Here is a 20689-nt window from a genome sequence, read left to right on the forward strand (position 1 = left end):
TACCGGGCCCCTGTGTTGTGAAATCCAGTGTCTGACTTCTGTTCATTTGCTATGTCATCTTCAGTCTCATCAGGGAAACCTTTATTTTTTTCTGGCGGCTCCTCTGTTCATTGTGAAACTGAGTAGTTACACCCATTTCATTTTCCACCATGGAGGCTTCTGCCAGAAGAGCGTCCCATTGATTACACAGAGCCTCTTTTCTTCCTGTAGTGCCTTAATGTGAGCTGCTTCAGTGTCCAGGGAAATATTTCCTGACTGAAAAATTAGGCTTCTATTCTCAATACACTGCAAAACTTTTACCCAGAAAGTGAGCAGGAAGATTGCCTTGACAGACATGAAGTAGCTTTTCAGACCTTTTGCCTCAGATTTGGCTTTGTTTGTCCGGCTGCAGGTAACAAGAAGCATGTCTAGTGCCTTGATGATAGACGGGACATGAGCTGCTACTCATGAATAGGTGAATTTCCCATTCACCTGTTCCCTGAACTTTATATTTGTGTACATATCTCACCAATAATACATTTAGCTCATTATGGGAAATGTCTGGAGTTGCATCACATATAACCAAGTAATAGATTGCATCTTCTCTTTCATAAAGTATTGTTTTCAAAACCCTTTGACCACATATTCCTATGAACTTGTTTTGTCTCTCAGGGCTGAGGTAATGAGTCAGTCGTGCTCCTTTCTTTTTGTCGCTGACTTTCTGTAAGTGCTCACGTAATAGCGGGTCTGTCACACCCTGGCCTTTGTTATATATATTTTCTTGATTAGTTTAGTTAGGTCAGGGTGTGACATGGGGGATGTTTGTGTGTTTTGTCTAGTTTAGGGTGTGTGTATTGTTTAGGGGGTTTTGTAGTATGTATGGGGTTGTGTTCAGTGTAGGTGTTTAGGAAAGTCTATGGTTGCCTGATTTGGTTCTCAATCGAGAGACAGCTGGTTATTGTTGTCTCTGTATGGGAGCCATATTAAGGCAGCCATAGGCTTTAGGTGTTTGTGGGTAATTGTCTATGTTGAACGTTCGTGTCTTGTTGTCTGTCACTTACGTTATTTAGCTTCACGGTCGTTTGTTGTTTTGTTAGTTTGTGTATAGTGTTCGTTTTCGTGTTTTTTTCTCTTCCAAATAAGAGATGTATTTTGCACACGCTGCGCCTTGGTCCTCTCTCTCTCACGAAGACGATCGTGACAGAATTACCCACCAAGACGGGACACAGCAGCGTGTCAAGCGGCAACAGGAGCAATGCACACAGGATTTATGGCAATGGGAGCAGGATCTGGGCTACACTACGTGGGAGGAGATCGACAGGTGGGCGATCGACCCAGGGAGAATGCCGGAGCCCGCCTGGGATTCTCTGGCGCAGTGCGAGGAGGGATACCGGCGAATGGAGGCAGCACGAAGACGCGGTAGAAAGCCTGTGAGTCAGCCCCAAAAATTTATTGGGGGGGGCTGAAAGGGAGTGTGGCGAAGTCAGGTAAGAGACCTGCGCATACTCCCTGTACTTCGTGGAGAGCGAGAGTACGGCAGACACGTGTTACGCAGTAGACGCATGGTGTCTCTGTAGTGTTCATAGCCCGGTGCGGGATATTCCCTCCCCGCACTGGTAGGGCTAGATTGAGGATTGAGCCGGATGTCATGAAGCCGGCCCAACGCATCTGCCACCAGTGCGTCTCCTCGGCGGGCTTACATGGCACCAGCCTTACGCATGGTGTACCCGGTTCGCCTACATAGCCCGGTGCGGGTTATTCCACCTCCCCGCACTGGTCGGCGACAGGAGCATACAACCAGGTAAGGTTGGGCAGGCTCAGTGCTCAAGGGAGCCAGTACGCCTGCACGGTCCCGGTATTTCCGGCGCCACTCCTCCCCAGCCCAGTACCACAGTGCCTACCCACGCACCAGGCTTCCTGATGCGTCTCCAGAGCCCTGTTCCTCCTCCACGCACTAGCCTTTGGTGGCGCGGTCTCCAGCCGATGTACCGCACCAGCTGCTACACCACGCAACCAAGCCTCCGGTGATGTTAGATTCCCAGCAGTCCTGTGCGTCCTGGTTCAGCTGGCTCCCGCACCATAGCTCCTGAGACTGCGTGTCTTCAGCCCCGCTGGGTAACCACCACGTGCCGCGCCAGGAACCACGCACTGGAGTCTACGACAGTGGTTGCCGAGTCGTCCAGACGGATCGCACCGTTCCTTCCTCGTAACCCCGCAACTATTCCTGAAAGGTGCGTGGTCCTTCAGGCCCGGTACCTCCCACGTTCGGTTTACCAGCGCACAGGCTACAAAGGCGCCTCTACCGGTCCAGAGTCTGCCTGTGCTGTCCCAGCCGCCACTGCTAACGGACTAGTCCATCTGTCCTTAGCGCCATCTGAGCCATCCGTTTCCTGCCCAGCGCCTTTCGCTGAGCCATCCGTCTTGCCGGAGAAGCCGGCATGGTGCGTCTGAAGCAGCCTATTTCCCGGCGTGGCTGCCCCAGCTGCATAGTCATGGAGGTCATCACGGTCTCGGAGAGAACGGCCCCTCGGAAGCAACCGTGATGCGGTGCCAAGCTCGCTCGTCTGCCCACGGAGCGCCTTCTGAGCCATCCGTCTGCCCCAGCGCCTTGCGTGAGTCCGGGCACCGCAGGAGGTGTCTTCGCCAGATGCCGGGACGTCTGAAGCCGTCCGATCTCGTCGCCACGGCCAGTGTGAAGGCCGGGCCCGTGGTTCCTGTCTTCCGATTGGTTCGTCAGAGGGGCTCTTCGTCGGGACGATCGGCGGGAAGGGGCTAAGAGACCGCCGCCAAAGTCAGCCGCGAAGTTACTGCCTCAGGAGCGCCGGACACCCAACAGGAGCGGATGGTTGCAGAGCGCCACCAAGCCAGGATCTGCAAGCGCATCCCCGAGCAGAGTTGATCCGCGGCAGATGCGCCAACCGCCAGGATCTGCCAGAGCCGCCAACCAGCCCAGGATCTCCAGAGCCGCCACAAGCCAGAGGATCTGCCAGGAGTCCGCCCAACACAGCCAGGATCTGCCAGGCCGCCAACCAGCCAGGATCTGCCAGAGCCCGCCAACCAGCCAGGATCTGCCAGCAGCCGTCAGCCAGCCAGGATCGCGCACGAGCCGTCAGCCAGCCAGGATCCGCCAGAGCCGTCAGTCAGCCAGGTCCGCCAGAGCGCGTGCAGCAGCCAGGATCCGCCAGAGCCGTCAGCCAGCCAGGATCCGCCAGAGCCGTCAGCCAGCCAGGATCCGCAGAGCCGTTAGCCAGCCAGGATCCGCCAGAGCCGTCAGCCAGCCAGGACGCCAGAGTCGTCAGCCAGCCAGGATCCGCCAGAGCCGTCAGCCCAGACAGGATCCAGCCAGAGCCAGCCGCCGGACTACGAGAGCCAACTGCCAGTCCGGAGCTGCCCCTCAGTCCGGAGCTGCCCCTCAGTCCGGACTGCCTCAGTCCGGAGCTGCCCCTCCGTCCAGTGGCACCTAGGGATGGTATTCAGTCCGGGACTCGCCGTTCCAGGGGCGCCAAAAGCGGTAGTGACTATGGTGGAGGGGGTCCACGTCCCGCACCCGAGCCGCCACCATAGGAAGGCCCACCCGGACCTCCCCTTCTGTGTCAGGTTTTGCGGCCGGAGTCCGCACCTTTGGGGGGGTGACTGTCACCCTGGCCTTGGTTATATATATTTTCTTGATTAGTTTAGTTAGGTCAGGGTGTGACATGGGGGATGTTTTGTGTGTTTTGTCTAGTTTAGGGTGTGTGTATTGTTTAGGGGGTTTTGTATTAGTTAATGTATGGGGTTGTGTTCAGTGTAGGTGTTTAGGAAAGTCTATGGTTGCCTGATTTGGTTCTCAATCAGAGACAGCTGGTTATTGTTGTCTCTGATTGGGAGCCATATTTAAGGCAGCCATAGGCTTTAGGTGTTTGTGGGTAATTGTCTATGTTGAACGTTCGTTGCTTGTCTGTGCACTTACGTTATTTAGCTTCACGGTCGTTTGTTGTTTTGTTAGTTTGTGTATAGTGTTCGTTTTCGTGTTTTTTCTCTCTTCCAAAATAAAGAGATGTATTTTGCACACGCTGCGCCTTGGTCCTCCCTCTCTCACGAAGACGATCGTGACAGGGTCATAATCTGACAACAGTTCCAGTAAGCCTAGGTAATGTCCATTATGGACATCATCAAGATTGAGTGATTTCCCCCAGAATGGCAGATTCCTAGATGCTAAGTACAGTGTCACATCCAACATCCTTTATAGAAGTGATCTGTTTTTATACATTTCTGACTGGATTTGTTTCTGCAGCTGACTGTCTATACCTGTAGTTGTTGTTACGGTATGGTGCAAATTCTTCCATTTCCAGTAACAGTTCTTGTGAGACACACCATTCTCATGCTCTGGTAGTTTGTCATACATTCTCCGCCATTTCACTGATAATATCTTATAGCCATCGTTACTATTCAGAGAACTGGGGGATGGTTTACTTTGCTCATGAGAAAAAAGAACACATGGAATACAATATAATGCCTTTACACTCTTACTATAAATAAGTCAGTCTCTCTCACCTTTTCTCTTCAGTTTTCTCACTTACTGTACTGTAAATAGTTGGTGTCTGGGGGCATGATTTTATACAGTTCTAACTCCTCACCACACCTGTTGGCTAGTCTGCGAACAATAGCTTCTCTTTCATGGTCTTGTACTTTCTCTGGCCACAGTGCTGGATCATCTAAAACCTCATCTTCCTCACTTCGAATCTGTCCAAATGCTTCCGTCCCTTATTACTTTCTTGTTCAATCTCTTCTGTCACTCCTTCACTGGCACTGCTGCTACTCTTTAACTCCTCTTCCTCCTCCCTGCTCTCCTCTGCATCAGAGTCTGTCTGACAGCTTTCTGCTGAGATTCTGCCTATCTGGGGCTCTCTAGTCAAACTAGGGATGATGACTCAGTCAAGTGTTGCCTAAAATAACGCTGGCTCAGGGAAGCCATACTTCTTTTGCTAGCTAATAACATTAGGTTATTAGCTAGCTAACAAGCATCAATTAGCCAAGCAAGGTTAAAAATGCTGAATTAACTAGCGTTAGCTAGCACCAGCTAGTTAGCACTAGCTAACTAACACCATTGCACTTGTTCCGACTTACTAAAGTGAAGCTCAAAATAGGAATTAGCTGAACAAACCATCAATGAATTAGCTAGCTAACGTTAACTATCTTTAGCCAAGTTAGCTGTCTGGCTAGCTCGGTCAAGTCTGGGTCAAGCCTGGGTTGCTATTCGCTTCTAGGTTGACGATTCTCAGTAAACGTGCCTATAGTATAACTTAAAATCACAAAATATTTTACTTTCAATGCAAATTCATCATGAACTAATAAATGGCCTCTTTTTCATTGTAAGAATACTCACCTTTCTCTCACCGCTGCCACTTTCTTAATGCGAAGGTGGAAAAATGGCGCCCAAAATCATTTCAACCTGTACTTATCAAAATATCCTGGATATTCCAATTAACACAGCTGAACAACTTGAACTCTGCGATTGAACAGCAGACTCTATTGTTAATTTACACTCGTGGTGTTTCTCCTGTAAAATTCAAAACTGGAACATCAACACTTTGACTCCAAAATCATTAACACCCGAATTGTAATAATGGCGATTTTGCTGTTCGGTAAACCACCCACAGTTGCCATTTCATCAATTGTTAACAGACTGTCCTTCTTCAGATTCTCAGTGCATGATCAACCACATAGGCCTACTTCATTCTCAGTGCATGAGCAACCACATAGGCCTACTTCATTCTCAGTGCATGAGCAACCACATAGGCCTACCTCATTAATAGGAAGTGATGTTGGTGAGAAAAAGTATTTTGAACAGAAAGGAATATATAACAGCCCATTAGAGAGCCAAACTCTTAAATTAGGGCAGAGATTAAGATGAAGCAGTAGCCTACATGGTCTAGATGACCAGACATATTTTATTCCTACTGAATGTATTACCTCAAAAGGGTTTTGGCAATGAAGCCATTTATTTACTTACCCAGTCAGATGAACTGTGGATACCATTTTTATGTATCTGCGTCCAGTGTCGTTTCTAGACATAAGCAACCACTTAGGGGGCTCCGGCCGCTAGGTGCCAAATAGTGTCCACCTGCCAAAAAGTCCCGCCTCATTCCCGCTATGTAAACAAAGCTGATTTCTGCGACAATTTCACTGCTTAAACAGGTTTTGTTTAGCTAATAAGATGAAAACATTACTTCAAACTACTTTTGGGTACCTTGTTAACATTTCAACAACATGAAATCCATGTCTTAAACGCTTCTACGTTTTGGAAATAGCAAAGCAAATGTTTAATCTGCTTGACACATTAATGTTACTTACCTTACAGATCACAAAGTCGGCTAATTTCTGCTCCATTCATATGCAAATATGTTTGGTTCATACACTAGCTTGTCTGGCTGGCATGTTTTTATTTTGAGCTTCCCTCCCCTTGTCTATACTGAAATAATATTATTTCAGTAGTCCTCTTTTATGTGAAAATGTGTTCTATCTTGCTTAGCTCATTATTACATCATTGTGGTTGAATATACTGTACATGTTTGTAAATGATACAAGACAGTTACATGTGCTATGTACAGTGGCGTATTTAGGTATAGGTGACATGGGCAGCCGCCCAGGGCAGCATCCTACCAGGGGTGGCACGGGACGCCCGCACAACAATGGGGGTGTTCGCCCAGGGAGCAATACAAGCTAGAACCGCCACTGGCTATGTACTTACCAACCAACTTACCAACTTTCACACAGCCAATGTCTGCAAGAAAAAAAATCTTGATATAAATTAAAAACATTATTACAACATGATTAAGATTATTTGCAATATCACACAATTTACAACAAGATGTAATAAAGTAAAATACCTACCATCTTGAGGTGGGTAGCCAGCCAAGCAGTGACAACAAGGGTGGGGGAAAACAACATCAGACAAAACAGATGATGGACGACAGACACGACTGACACACAAATTCACACACATTGACGACATGAGACAAACAAGACACATGAAAGGCTGCATCTCCTGCACCGGGAAAGCTCCATACCTTCTCTCATGTACTTCCGGCAAAAGCAATGGATGCTGACCTCTGTTGTATAGGGCGTGGACACCTTGGTAGGCCTGGACTTGGGACACCTGGATGTGGGACGCCTGGACCCAGGACGGGGACTGGAATTGGGACTGGGAAATGGTGCTTGGCGCCCAGCCTTAAAACAAGACTAAATGTGTTTTCTCATGGATTTCTGATGGTATCGTGCCATGGAGGGTTCCTCATCACTGCAGAGAGTAAGACTGCAATAGCAAAACATTGGTCTGAATTGTGACACGCTTACCGATCATGTGCCGTGGTGAAACAACTTTGATGGGTTTCAACTCCGCCGCCACAGTCTTCACCCTCTCAAACTTCTGACAGACTAGACAGGTACTGACCTTTAAGCACAAAGTGACACATTTTAACATTGTGTTCTCTCTGACATGACATTCACTGAAAGCATAATAAAAATAAACAAAGGGTTATTTCACTGACCCATCTGTCCACATCCTTGACAATCCCACGCCAGAAGAAGCGTAGGTTGATTTTGGCAGTCATGCGCTTCACTCCGAAATGGCCAGCATGCATCTCGGTCAGCGAAGCCTCCTTCTCCTCCTTAGTGAAAATCACCCTCCTGTGTGGCTGGCCATCCTTCCGCTGTAGGAACATGTGATTGCCTAACAAGCAGTGGTGTAAAGTATTTCATGAAGTAAAAATACTTTAAAGTACTACATAAGTCGTTTTTTTGTGTACCTGTACTTAACTTTATTTATATTTTTGACAACTTTTACTTTTACTCCACTACATTCCTAAAGAAAATAATGTACTACTCTTTACATTTTGAGTGCTTAGTAAGAATTATCCAGTTCACGCACTTATCAAGATAAAATTCCTGATCATTCCTACTGCCTCTGATCTGGCGGTCTCACTCAACACAATTTCTTAGTTTGTTAATCATGTCTGAGTGTTGGATTGTGCCCCTGGCTGTCCGTAAATTTAAAAAACAAGAAAATGGTGCCGTCTGGTTTGCTTAATATCAGGAATTTGAAATGATTTATACTTTTACTTTTGATGCTCAAGTATATTTTAACAATGACATTTACTTTGGATACTTCAGTATATTTTAAACCAAATACTTTTAGACTTGTACTCTTTCTATTAAGGTATCTTTACTTTTACTCAAGTATGACAATTAGGTACTTTTTCCACCACTGGGGATGTGAACGTGGGGTTGGCGGTTGCCTAGACAGGCAAAGCTGTGTCAGTCTCTCTAGAAACTAATTAGCCCAATTAAGCCTTGGAGTGCTAGCATTACTGCTGGAGAATGCTTCTTTGCTCTGCTCTGCTCCAGCCTCCATTAAGTGTGTGGAATATGCATAGTATGGCAGATCGAATATTAATAGCTTTTATTGGCTTGATACTAGCATATTCATGAGCGTCACCTAATGGACTAATGGGGGTTCAACATTGACAGATGGACAGACAGCTTCTGAGGGATAGACTCACTGTAGGAGTGTGTTTTACCACATAATGACTTGCTCTTGTTTCTTTAAAGTGGCCCTCCAGTCACCTTTTCACCTACCTAATTTTACACCTGATTTACTTAACAAAGGGTACATCACAATAGGTGGTCCAGGTATGTCATGATCTACCAGCTCTCCCAGTCTCACATCAGAATTATCCATGTTTATCCATGTTTATCCAATTATCCATGTTTATCCAACATTATCCATGTTTCTCAAATGTAACATTTTGAAGTTGTTCCAAACATCAAATTTTAAAGTTGTTTAGGTTACATTTAGACTTTAAGTCTGAATTTTTAAGGTTGGGGTTAAAAACCTCTTAAATGTAATGGCAAAATGTAGATTTCCACCTAAATAGACATACCCAAAAGTAACTGCTATTCATGTGTAATTACGTGATTCTGACATGCGAAAATGTGGTATATTTGGAAAGAAGACATCTGGGAGATGAGGAAATGATCTGAAGATAGATAGGAGTTACATAGTTCAAAATGCCCAAGATCAAGCACACACAAAATAGCCATTTAAAAAAATTATTATTTTGAAAGTCAACCTTCATTGACAAGCTATAAGTTCATTATTGATGACTAGAGCTGTAAACACATCAGATGGCTTCCACAACATGTGAACAATATCCCTTTTTCTTGTGATAGCCCTAACAACTAGAAATGGGCAGATGTTTTAGTAAGTGGGGTCAGGTGTGGTTAAGGGACGTTTCCAAGTCTCCGAGCCAGGAAGCAATAGTTTGCGTTACGCATAAAAAGGTTCTAGGCCTTTCTTTGTCCCACCCAGGTCAACTGCATATCCCTGGAAAGCTTGTCATTGGCTACAAGACTGTCAAGGTGCCATAGTAGCCAATACCCTGTGTGATGGATGCCTACAGCACGTAAGCAGGCAACATCATATTGTTGATGCACAAAGATATTGTCACTTGGTGGTCATTCGATTTTGCTATTAAGTAATACATCATCAGATAACATTGGCAATAGGCTAGATTTGTTCAAACCAACCTGATGTTTAAAACTTCTTATGGATCAGTGGGATGCTAAGCGTCCCACCTCGACAACTTCCGGTGAAATTGCAGAGCGCCAGATTCAAATGAAATTACTATAAATATTTAACTGTCATGAAATCACAAGTGCAATAGATCAAAATAAAGCTTAACTTGTTGTTAATCCAGCCGCCGTTATCAGATTTCAAAAAGGCTTTATGGCAAAAGCAAACGATGTGATTATCTGAGGACAGCGCTCAGCACACAAAARATTACAATCAGTAACCAGCCAAGTAGATTAGTCACGGAAGTCAGAAATAGCAATAAAATTAATCACTTACCTTTGATGATCTTCGTATGGTTGTACTCACAAGACTCCCAGTTACACAATAAATGTTTGTTTTGTTCAATAAAGTCCCTCTTTATATCCAAAAACCTCCATTTTGTTGGCACGTTTTGTTCAGTAATCCAATGGCTCAAATGCAGTCACAAGAGGCAGACGAAAATTCCAAATAGTATCCGTAAAGTTCGTAGGAACATGTCAAACGATGTTTATAATCAATCGTCAGGTTGTTTTTAGCCTAAATAATTGATAATATTTCAACCGGACAATAGCATCGTCAATATTAAAGAAAAACAAGAAAGGCGCACTCTTGGGATTGCGCACCAAACAGGTTGGGGATTTTCCACTGGCCTCTCATTGAAACTGCTCATTCTCCCTCATTTTTCAGAATAAAGGCCTGAAACAATGTCTAAAGACTGTACACAGCTAGCGGAAGCCATAGGGAACGGAATCTGGGTCATATCCCTTTAAATGGTGGATAGGCTTTCAATGGAAAAACACCCATTTCAAAATAATAGCATTTCCTGGATGGATTTTCTTCAGGTTTTCGCCTGCCATTTCAGTTCTGTTATACTCAAATACGTTATTTTAACAGTTTTGGAAACTTTAGAGTGTTTTCTATCGACATCTATCAATTATATGCATATCCTAGCTACTGAGCCTGAGTAGCAGGCAGTTTACTTTGGGCACACTTTTCATCCAAAATTCCGAATGCTGCCCCCTATCCCCAAAAAGTTAATTTGATACCCCCATGTAGCTATAGCTCAAACACAGACCGAATCAAAGCTTACCTTGTAAGATGTTTGCTGTTTGGTGAAAACATTGTGTAAAATTCATATTTGGACTCTCGGGGCTGGTGATCAATAACGGTAGGTCACAGGCAGACAAATAAGATATCCTCATGATTTTTGGAGTCCCGGCTTTCAGTGTGTATCAACGTATTCCGTGTTTTTTTGTTTTTGTTTATGCTTCACAACGCTAACCAGAGTGTAGGTAGCAGCCATCTTGAAATTAGGTCATCGGCTTGGCCCGCCCTTATAAATTAGTATGCCCATATATGGTAGTAAGTCACACAAAATATTTGAATGCACCAATCAATAGCCAAGATACTCAGCTTTCCGCAGACACCCTGCTTTTGCAGACAGGGGCTACCATTCTCATACCAGACTGAATTGAATAAAAACATTGAAATAAAAAAAATCTAATAAGGTCCCCAAATATGGGGACTTTACATTTCAGGCATTAACTAAAAATTCTTAAGGTTAGGCATTAACTCTGAATGGTTAAGGTAAGGGTTAAGGTTTGGGATAGGCTTAAAACCAAAATATATAAAAAATACTTTTTATCATTGGATTCAAACTTGGAACCTTTGGAATCAGAGGCAGATGCTTCCACCCCATCCACCATCCCTGTTCACAGTCACCTAGCAAAACCGAAACCTACTTGAAGGTAACAGCGGGTGGAGGGGCTTAAAGGGGGAGGCCAATGACAATGCCCTACTTGTTGAAGTTACCCTTTAGTGTGTGTACTTGCTTTTCAAAAGTAAAAGTTCAAACACCCCTACAGGACATCTGTAAGATACATAGATTTAAAAGCAAAACCAATCTACTCCACTACAGGCTCCTCAAATACGTGCAGTGTCTGTAATATGATGGTTATAATGTTGAACAATGGACCGCACATCTAGTTAAACAGTGAGGGTGCAATAAAGAACATGGTCCCTTGATATATCCCCCTGACACTGTCAGTTCACATATTTCCTGTTGCACAAATCCTTCACTCCATCGGGTACAGGAAAAAATAATAAAACCAACATCAGCTTGTAAACTTGCAAGCCAACATTTCTGCAGTCTGCTGGGTGAAAGGTAGGGTGTAGAGAGGGGGCTGCCTACTTTCCTGCGTCAGCCCCATCCAGCTTCATCCCCAGGCCATGAGCGGTGGGATGGGAGAGGGGTATAGGGAGGGTGGAGTGGGTGTAGTGCACCGGCGGTGAGCGGGAGGAGGACCAAGAGAGGAGTGAACGTCCTCCCTGATTAACTCTGGCCTGTGTGAGTGCACTAATGCATCTCTCTATTAGCATGTTTTCCTGGATGCCACAGGCAGCGCCGCTCTCCTTCCTGCTTGACATGTCACTATTCATATCAATCACACCGCCTCCTGGCATGTGTGTTTGAATGTGTGTGTGAGAGAGAGAGAGTGTGTGTGAGAGTGTGTGTGTGTGTGTTTGAGTAAGTGTGAGCAAGTGTGAATGCCTATGCCTGTGTGTGCCGTGTTCCGCCTTGACTGCACCTCTCTACACACTTTACATGCACTCAGTCAGATCCAGCAAGCAGGCCTCCCAGTGCGGCCCCCTAGGGGGAGGGAAGGTGGGGCCAGACCACCTGCACATCTGCACCCATGTCCCCTTGGACGGAATGTTCCAGCATGGAACATGTCTGTGATCCAGGCTCCGACTTCCAGAAAGAAGAACCACTCCTCAGAATCTTCAGAGAGGGAGAAAGAGAGAGAGAAAGACTGGCTCCTTAGATTATTACGACATTAGCTCAGTCAGGCACAAAGACATTGTTCTGGAATGTAGTAATAGTGCACTACCCAGACGTCCCACATCTGTGTTTTCCATCCACAGTTATTAAAAAGTTATTTAAAAAGACACTGAGACATGAAGGTCAAAGCCAGTTCTTCCCAAATCAGCTCTGTGTAAAACTATTGTTTAGCTGTACATCATAAAATTTGAATCTCTCTAAGTAGCTCTGCTAAGAACAAGAGCGAGTCAAGTCTCATCCTGGAGTAAAAGAGAGATAAAAGGATATATTTAATCTCGCTTCATAAAGTTATGCAAGATTTATCTTTGCAGAGAATCAGCTACAGTTTTGAGTAAATATTTAAGATCTTTGCTCAAGTAATCCTTCGAACAAAGTGTTTGCAAAACGAATCAAGTGTCTCCAAAGAGAATGAGCACTGCAGAGAGATTATGCAAGTGTCTCATCTTCAGTTCTTAGGACAGGCAGCATGGATGGATAGATTAGGTTTGATCTGCAGCATTATCCCCTGGGTGGGGGCAACTTTAAGAAGTTGAGCCGAATGGGTGCAAAGCAGCCCAGTGCCTCATGCTCTAGTGGAGAAACTGCAGCACAAGTGAACTTCACAACACTGTAGAGGTGTAAGAGAGAGGGAGGGATGGATGCCTGAAAAGGGAAAAAGGGTTGTAGGTAGAGAAGAATAGAGTGAGGGAGCCCTTGACTGTTCCTATAGTGCTGACCTGTCAGCCCTAAGAGCTTTGTTATCATATTCACTCCTTCTCCAGCCATCTCTCAGAAGAAGAACAGAACAAGGGGAACGAGAGCAGAAGGGAATGAAAGAGTGCAGCCACGGAGAGAGAGAGAGCCACAGAGAAAGGCAGGCATCCAGCAAACAAGGGAACAAGTGAGAGATGGGAGAATGAAAAAGCGAAATAAAATTCTCTTTACCTTCTCCTCCATCCCTCCACCCCTCCCGTACTCCCACCCCCATTATTTCTCTTGCGTTACTTTCTTCTGAAAATCGCCCTGAGGCTAAGCACTCTCCTGGGTGGCTAGCCCGGAGCCAGCCTTGTTTTCACACACTGATAATAATTTTCGCTGGTGGAGAACTAAGGCTTTTAAGGGATCAACCCCAATTCTCCCCAGCCTTCCTCCTTGGGCCCTCTCTGTCCTCCTACTGAACCTCCACGCGCCTCATGCCCTGTTCCCATCCCCACCACCCCTACATCTGAGAACACCCCCCCCACCTCCACCACCCCTGACCTGACCCCCCCCTCCTCCATGCTCATCCTCACCCTCTCTCCCCCCTCATTCAAATCCCGGTGCTTGCCTCCAAAACTTGTTCAGAGCCTCCCGTCCACTCCCAAGGTTCCAACTCAGAAGGCCTTCGCCAGGCCCAGTTGACAGAGAGAGATGTTATTAGAGCTGTTTCACAAACAAGGAGAAATGCAGCGAGAGCTACTGTTGTAGACAGAGGTGTTGGTGGTGCTAGGAGGGGGTTTATAAGAGCTATTCGCGGTGGATTCATCCAATTTGAAGCTGCCGCCTTCCATATGCAGTTTCATGCCTCACTCCACACAAATTCAGCCTTGTCTCGGGCCAATATTATTTGATAATTTACTATCAGCCGTAATACACCTCAGTGTGAGAGGAGAGCAGCAGGAGCTGGCCTGGGCTGAGACTGAGGCTACGGCTGGGAGGCAACAAGGAGCTGGTCTGGGGTAGTCAATCAGCATTCGCTTGTACCAAACATTATATAGGAACACTGCCGAGCCCAAATAGAAGACCCCACCACGACCCTCTGTCACGCCCTGATCGTAGAAAGCTTTTTATGTCTCTATTTGGGTTTGGTCAGGGTGTGATTTGGGTGGGCATTCTATGTTCATTTTCTATGTTTTGTATTTCTTTGTGTTTGGCCGGGTGTGGTTCTCAATCAGAGGCAGCTGTCTATCGTTGTCTCTGATTGAGAACCATACTTAGGTAGCTTTTTCCCACATGATTTTTGTGGGTAGTTAATTTCTGTTTAGTGTTTTCACCTTACAGGACTGTTTCGGTTATTCTCTTGTTTATTTTTGTTATAGTGTTCAGTTTTAATAAAACAAGCATGAACACTTACCACGCTGCGCTTTGGTCCGATGATTCCTCTTCTTCAGATGACGAATACCGTTACACCCTCACTAACCCTTTAATGATTTTCACAAACCTGTATTCTTGTCATAATCGATATCCAATGATGGTGGAGTACTAGCTGCACAAAAAATGTCCACAGCATGAGGTACTTGTTCTGATGCCTCCACTTTATCTGAACACAGCCAACCATATCAGTCAGACAGCTCAGAGGAGAGAACAGAGAGAGAGAGAGCGAGAGCGAGAGAGAGAGAGAGAGAGAGAGACTCACTGTGAGAGAGAACAGGCACTTTTCCAATCAGTTATTCCATGCCTCTGTGGAGCTTTGAGGAGCAGGTAGCAGGGGTAGCAGAAACCAAAGTTACTGTTAGTTAGGACAAGATGGGAGAACCAGAGCCAGAGCAAACCTGGACAGAAACACTCAGAGAGACACACCATTCAGCCAGCAACCACCACACCACTGGGGACGGATCATCATGGGTACCAACTCCAGCGGAGTGTAGTTTACAGTATGTCTGTGTCTTTTCATATTGATCTAGGCTCTGGGGCTGCGACACTGCGAAGAACAGGTACAGGTACCAACCGCTACTGTCCTGCCATCCAGGGGGCGATCTTTTATTTAGCCACTGCAGCAGCCAGCTCCCACCTATGAATTATGCAAGCGCCAGGCCCCTGTAACAAGCTCCAGCTCGACTCTACACCTTGTGTGTGGCTTAAAATATAGATAAAAGCTGAACAGCCAGCTACAAACAAGTTATTTTTTTAATGACAGAGGTGAGCTGGTGAGGAGAGAGTCCACAGCAGTTAGGGAGGAGAAGCAGGGAAGCATTGCACTGTGGGTCTGGGTCTGGGTCTCTCTGCTCTGCTACTGTGGAGAACAGTTCACAACAGAACAGAGCAGAGCAGAACAGAGGCTGAATTAATCAAATAAGAACGGCAACAACAACTATAAAAAGTCATTTTTCTGATGCTTCTAGAGTGCTTTTGCAGTGTTTGAACATTTGTTTGAGATTCGTTTTTCATAACAAATGTTACGCAACATCCGTTGGAACCAGAAAGGAAGAGGAACATAATATGCAGTGGGTGTTACGTTGAGCTGGCCTGTGAGCTGTGCGGCTTGCTCTAATTACTTTCTTATTATGTAATGTAACACAGAGAAAAGATAGTATACAGTCTCAAAACAGACTCAGCTAATCAACCACAATTACTGAGTTACTTTCTTTGACCAATTGTAATAATCTCGCTTTTAAGAGTCCAAGGCCTCTATGTTCCTATCTATTGTTAACTTATTTGTCACATGACGCAAATAAACACAAATGTGAACATTTCTGGCATGTCAGACCTTGTAGAAATCCCACTTCTGTAAAAAAAAACATGTTCTGTGCCGAGTAGAGTTCTTGTCTAATAGAGCTTTCAGTTATATATACATCATTAATGAATCATTGACTAGTAAACTTTTTACTCCAGACCTGCCCCCTTTTTGAATATGGTATGAATAGGAACATGTTGAACGTGTTGCACCATAAGGAGCCTGTTAGCCTGTTCCACTGCAGGAATAAATCACAGCTGAAACAAACACAAAGCCACGATTGCATTATCTCTACTGCACATACCATAATAGAGGACTAATGCAAATCAAATCAAAGTTTGTTGACCGCGTACACAGTTTTGCAGATGTTATTTCGGGTGAAGTGAAATGCTTGTGTTTGTAGTACCAACAGTGCAGTATAATACCTAGCCATACAAAACAATACGGACAAAATCCAAAAAGTTAAAATAAGGAAATGAAGAAATATCAGAACGAGCAATGTCAGAGTCCTGAATATATATATATATATATATATATATATATATATATATATATACAGTTGAAGTCGGAAAGTTACTTACACCTTAGCCAAATACATTTAAACTCAGTTTATCACAATTCCTGACATTTAATCCAAGTAAAAATTCCCTGTCTTCGGGCCGTTAGGATCAACACTTTATTTTAATAATGTGAAATTTTGGAATAATAGTAGAGAGAATGATTTATTTCAGCTTTTCTTTCTTTCATCACATTCCCAGTGGGTCAGAAACTTACATACACTCAATTAGTATTTGGTAGCATTACCTTAAAATTGTTTAACTTGGGTCAAACGTTTCGGGTAGCCTTCCACAAGCTTCCCACAATAAGTTGGGTGTATTTTGGCCCATTCCTCCTGACAGAGCTGGTGTAACTGAGTCAGGTTTGTAGGCCTCCTTGTTCGCACACGCTTTTTCAGTTCTGCCCACAAAATTTCTATGGAATTGAGGTAAGGGCTTTGTGATGGCCACTCCAATACCTTGCCTTTGTTGTCCTTAAGTCATTTTGCCACAACTTTGGAAGTATGCTTGGGGTCATTGTTCATTTGGAAGACCCATTTGCGACCAAGCTTTAACWTCCTGACTGATGTCTTGAGATGTTGCTTCAATATATCCACATCATTTTCATGCCTCATGATACCATCTATTTTGTGCACCAATCCCTCCTGCAGCAAAGCACTCCACAACATGATGCTGCCACCCCCGTGCTTCACGGTTAGGAAGCCTCCCCCTTTTTCCTACAAACATAACAATGGTCCTTTTGGCCAAACAGTTCTATTTTTGTTTCATCAGACCAGAGGACGTTTCTCCAAAAACTACAATCTTTGTCCCCATGTGCAGTTGCAAACCGTAGTCTGGCTTTTGTTTTGGAGCAGTGGCTTCTTCCTTGCTGAGCGGCCTTTCAAGTTATGTCGATATAGGACTCGTTTTACTGTGGATATAGATACTTTTGTACCTGTTTCCTCCAGCATCTTCACAAGGTCCTTTGCTGTTGTTCTGGGATTGATTTGCACTTTTCGCAGCAAAGTACGTTCATCTCTAGGAGACAGAACGCGTCTCCTTCCTGAGCGGTATGAATGCTGCATGGTCCCATGGTGTTTATACTTGCGTACTATTGCTTGTACAGATGAACGTGGTACCTTCAGGCGTTTGGAAATTGCTCCCAATGATGAACCAGACTTTTTTTTCTGAGGTCTTGGCTGATTTCTTTTGATTTTCCCATGATGTCAAGCAAAGAGGCACTGAGTTTGAAGGTAGGCCTTGAAATCCATCCACAGGTACACCTCCAATTGACTCAAATGATGTCAATTAGCCTATCAAAAGCTTCTAAAGCCATGACATCGTTTTCTGGAATTTTCCAAGCTGTTTAAAGGCACAGTCAATTTAGTGTTTGTTAACCTCTGACCAACTGCAATTGTTATACAGTGAAATAATCTCTCTGTAAACAATTGTTGGAACAATTACTTGTGTCATACACTAAGTAGATGTCCTAACCGACTTGCCAAAACTATAGTTTGTTAACAAGAAATTAGTGGAGTGGTTGAAAAACGAGTTTTAATGACTCCAACCTAAGTGTATGTAAACTTCTGACTTCAACTGTATGTACAGTACCTTTCAAAAGTTTGGGGACACTTATGAATGACCTTGTTTTTGAAAGAAAAGCACATATTTTGTCCATTAAAATAACATCAAATTGGTCAGAAATTGTTAATGTTGTAAATGACTATTGTAGCTGGAAACGGCTGATTTTTAATGGAATATCTACGTAGGCGTACAGAGGCCCATTATCAGCAACCATCACTCCTGTATTGCAATGGCACGTTGGAGTCGCCTCTTCACTGTTGACGTTGAGACTGGTGTTTTGCGGGTACTATTTAATGAAGCTGCCAACTTCCAACTTGCAACCTTTTATACCTACAGCAAGTAAGCCTCCTCTTTGCCCCCAAATGAGCTGAATTTATTGACAGCTGCCATAAACCGTCTGAGAGACTCATATACAGGTTTCTATAAGGGTTGTGTTCAAATCTAACACTCCCCAATCTCTGGTTTTACCCTGAGTAATACTACTCTACTGGGAGAAGCCAAGGTTTGCCACAAGGAGATTTACACTTGGAAAATGTCTGTGGAAACTGTCTGCTGCCTCTCTCTGGTCTATGAGCTTATCAAAAGGAATTATGGATTCCCTGCTCCTTTTAAAGAGATCTCCTCTGAGCTCTCCCATTCCACACTCCTCACACTTGCACTAGCAATCACACTAAAACACTGACTGATGTTTCCAGTCTCCCTTTCTCACTCGATCAATCACTCACTCACTCACTCACTCACTCACTCACTCACTCACTCACTCACTCACTCACTCACTCACTCACTCACTCACTCACTCACTCACTCATTCACTCACTCAATCACTCACTCAACTCACTCACTCAACTCAATCTCCCCTCTTTCTCTTGCTCTCTCTACCCTATATCTCTCTCTTTCCCCCTTTCTGCTCTGCAGGAATTCAAATTCAATTCCAGTGGGTGGGTGAGAGTCAGACAGACCGTCAGACAGTGCCAGCTGGGCCCAGATGTGGAGTTGCACCAGAGAGACCACCAAGCCCTCCTGGTTGGAAAGGATCTGTCATCCTGCGTCTGTCACTGTGACAGAGGGCCTCCCCACGCTGGACAGACCAGGGCGTCCAGCTCTCCCAGGGGGCCCAGTGGACAGACCTGATGGGTAGGCTGGGTCCATTAGGCAGGGCCTACTGGTGCAGAAGCCATAAAGGCATGTGGTGCTATGGTCTTGGTGGTGGTAGTGGTTTGGCACATGGATGCCACAGCTGTCCTTCTACCTTTCAACCCCCCTACTGCCTGCCATCTCCTCCATCCCCTACGCCCCTGCACTGTGACACACATAACACTCAGCACCACTCTCCTTTGTTGTGTAGTCTTCCTCACCATTATAGCAGATGTGCCACTGCTAGCCAGCAAGGCTAGCTTACCCCCATAGTCAATCAACCTAACTCCTATAATCTAAGTGGCTAACACACACTCACAGACACACCACCATGCACGCATGCATGCATGCACATGCGCTCATGCACACAACACACACACACAAACTGAAATGCACACACACCGAATGCGCACACCCACATTTCAATTTACATTTCTGATTTCTGACCCCCCGTAATTTGTGGTATGGAGAGAGTGGGTTCACTGCAGGCCCCGTCACCTGCAGCAACACAGACTGCCTTGAATTATTAATCCCTAATATCATTATGTAGTCACTACTTGTCATAACAATCTAGCCTGGCAAAGGGAAACTCAATCTGCAGCCGCCCAGCACAGACAATGATCTTTAATTATTCATACAGACTAATTGGCTACAGGATTTGCGGGGCACAGTTACTTTTGTTCCTCTCATAGCTACTGCTGCTCCTTCAAGAAACAATATTATTAGAGGCCAACCCTCCCCTCGCCCCCATGTCAGCGAATTAGCAAGGATGTCAACCTCTCTCCACCTCTTCGCTTTCTCCCCTATCTCCCTCTATCTCCCCTCTATCTCCCCTCTCCTCCCCTCTTCTCTCTCCCTTCTCTCTTCTCACCCCTCTCTCCCTTCTCTCCCCTCCCCTCTCTCCTCATGGCTCCACCTGGACATTGGTTAATTAACACACGCTCAGACAGACAGACCATCACCCTACTCTACATGGCTGCTACTCAGCTCAGCTCATCTCTATTTAGCTCACGCTGCACCCAGGCCCATGCCAGCTATAACCACCCGCTTGTGTGCATTAGCCAGGAGGACAAAGCCTGGGGTAAAGAGACCTGGAGGTACAGTGAGCAAAATAACTGTGTCTGAATGCAGTTTAATACGGGTCAGACTGTTACAGCTACTAGACAGTGTTCCACCAGACCTCCTGCAGTGCATCAGACTCAATGTGTGACCGTTTCAATGGACAAAAACACCTGACCTTCAGCATTTAGCGCATTACTTTTTCTTGACTGGATGTTTGCTTAGCTTAGCATAAATCATGTTGCATTATCATCATGCCCAGTAAACGGCATGCACTGTGGCCTCCCCTGTACCACCCGACTGAAAAACACTGTGTTAAAGTGTTATGTAATTATGTTAAAATAATATATATACTGAATCGATGTACTGTACTTTAAAAACAATAGGCCTACTGCTGACAAATCTATGAGGAAACGCAGATGATCTTTGAATGCCAGTCTGAGAAGTAAAGTAGATACAGTACCAGAGTAAAGTGGAGGTCAGGTTAGACAGGTGGACATCAACCTTAAGACAATCAACACAAATACACGCACGTATGCCCACAGGCACAC

Source organism: Salvelinus sp. IW2-2015, linkage group LG23, assembly GCF_002910315.2.
Source record: "Salvelinus sp. IW2-2015 linkage group LG23, ASM291031v2, whole genome shotgun sequence".
Taxonomy (NCBI): domain Eukaryota; kingdom Metazoa; phylum Chordata; class Actinopteri; order Salmoniformes; family Salmonidae; genus Salvelinus; species Salvelinus sp. IW2-2015.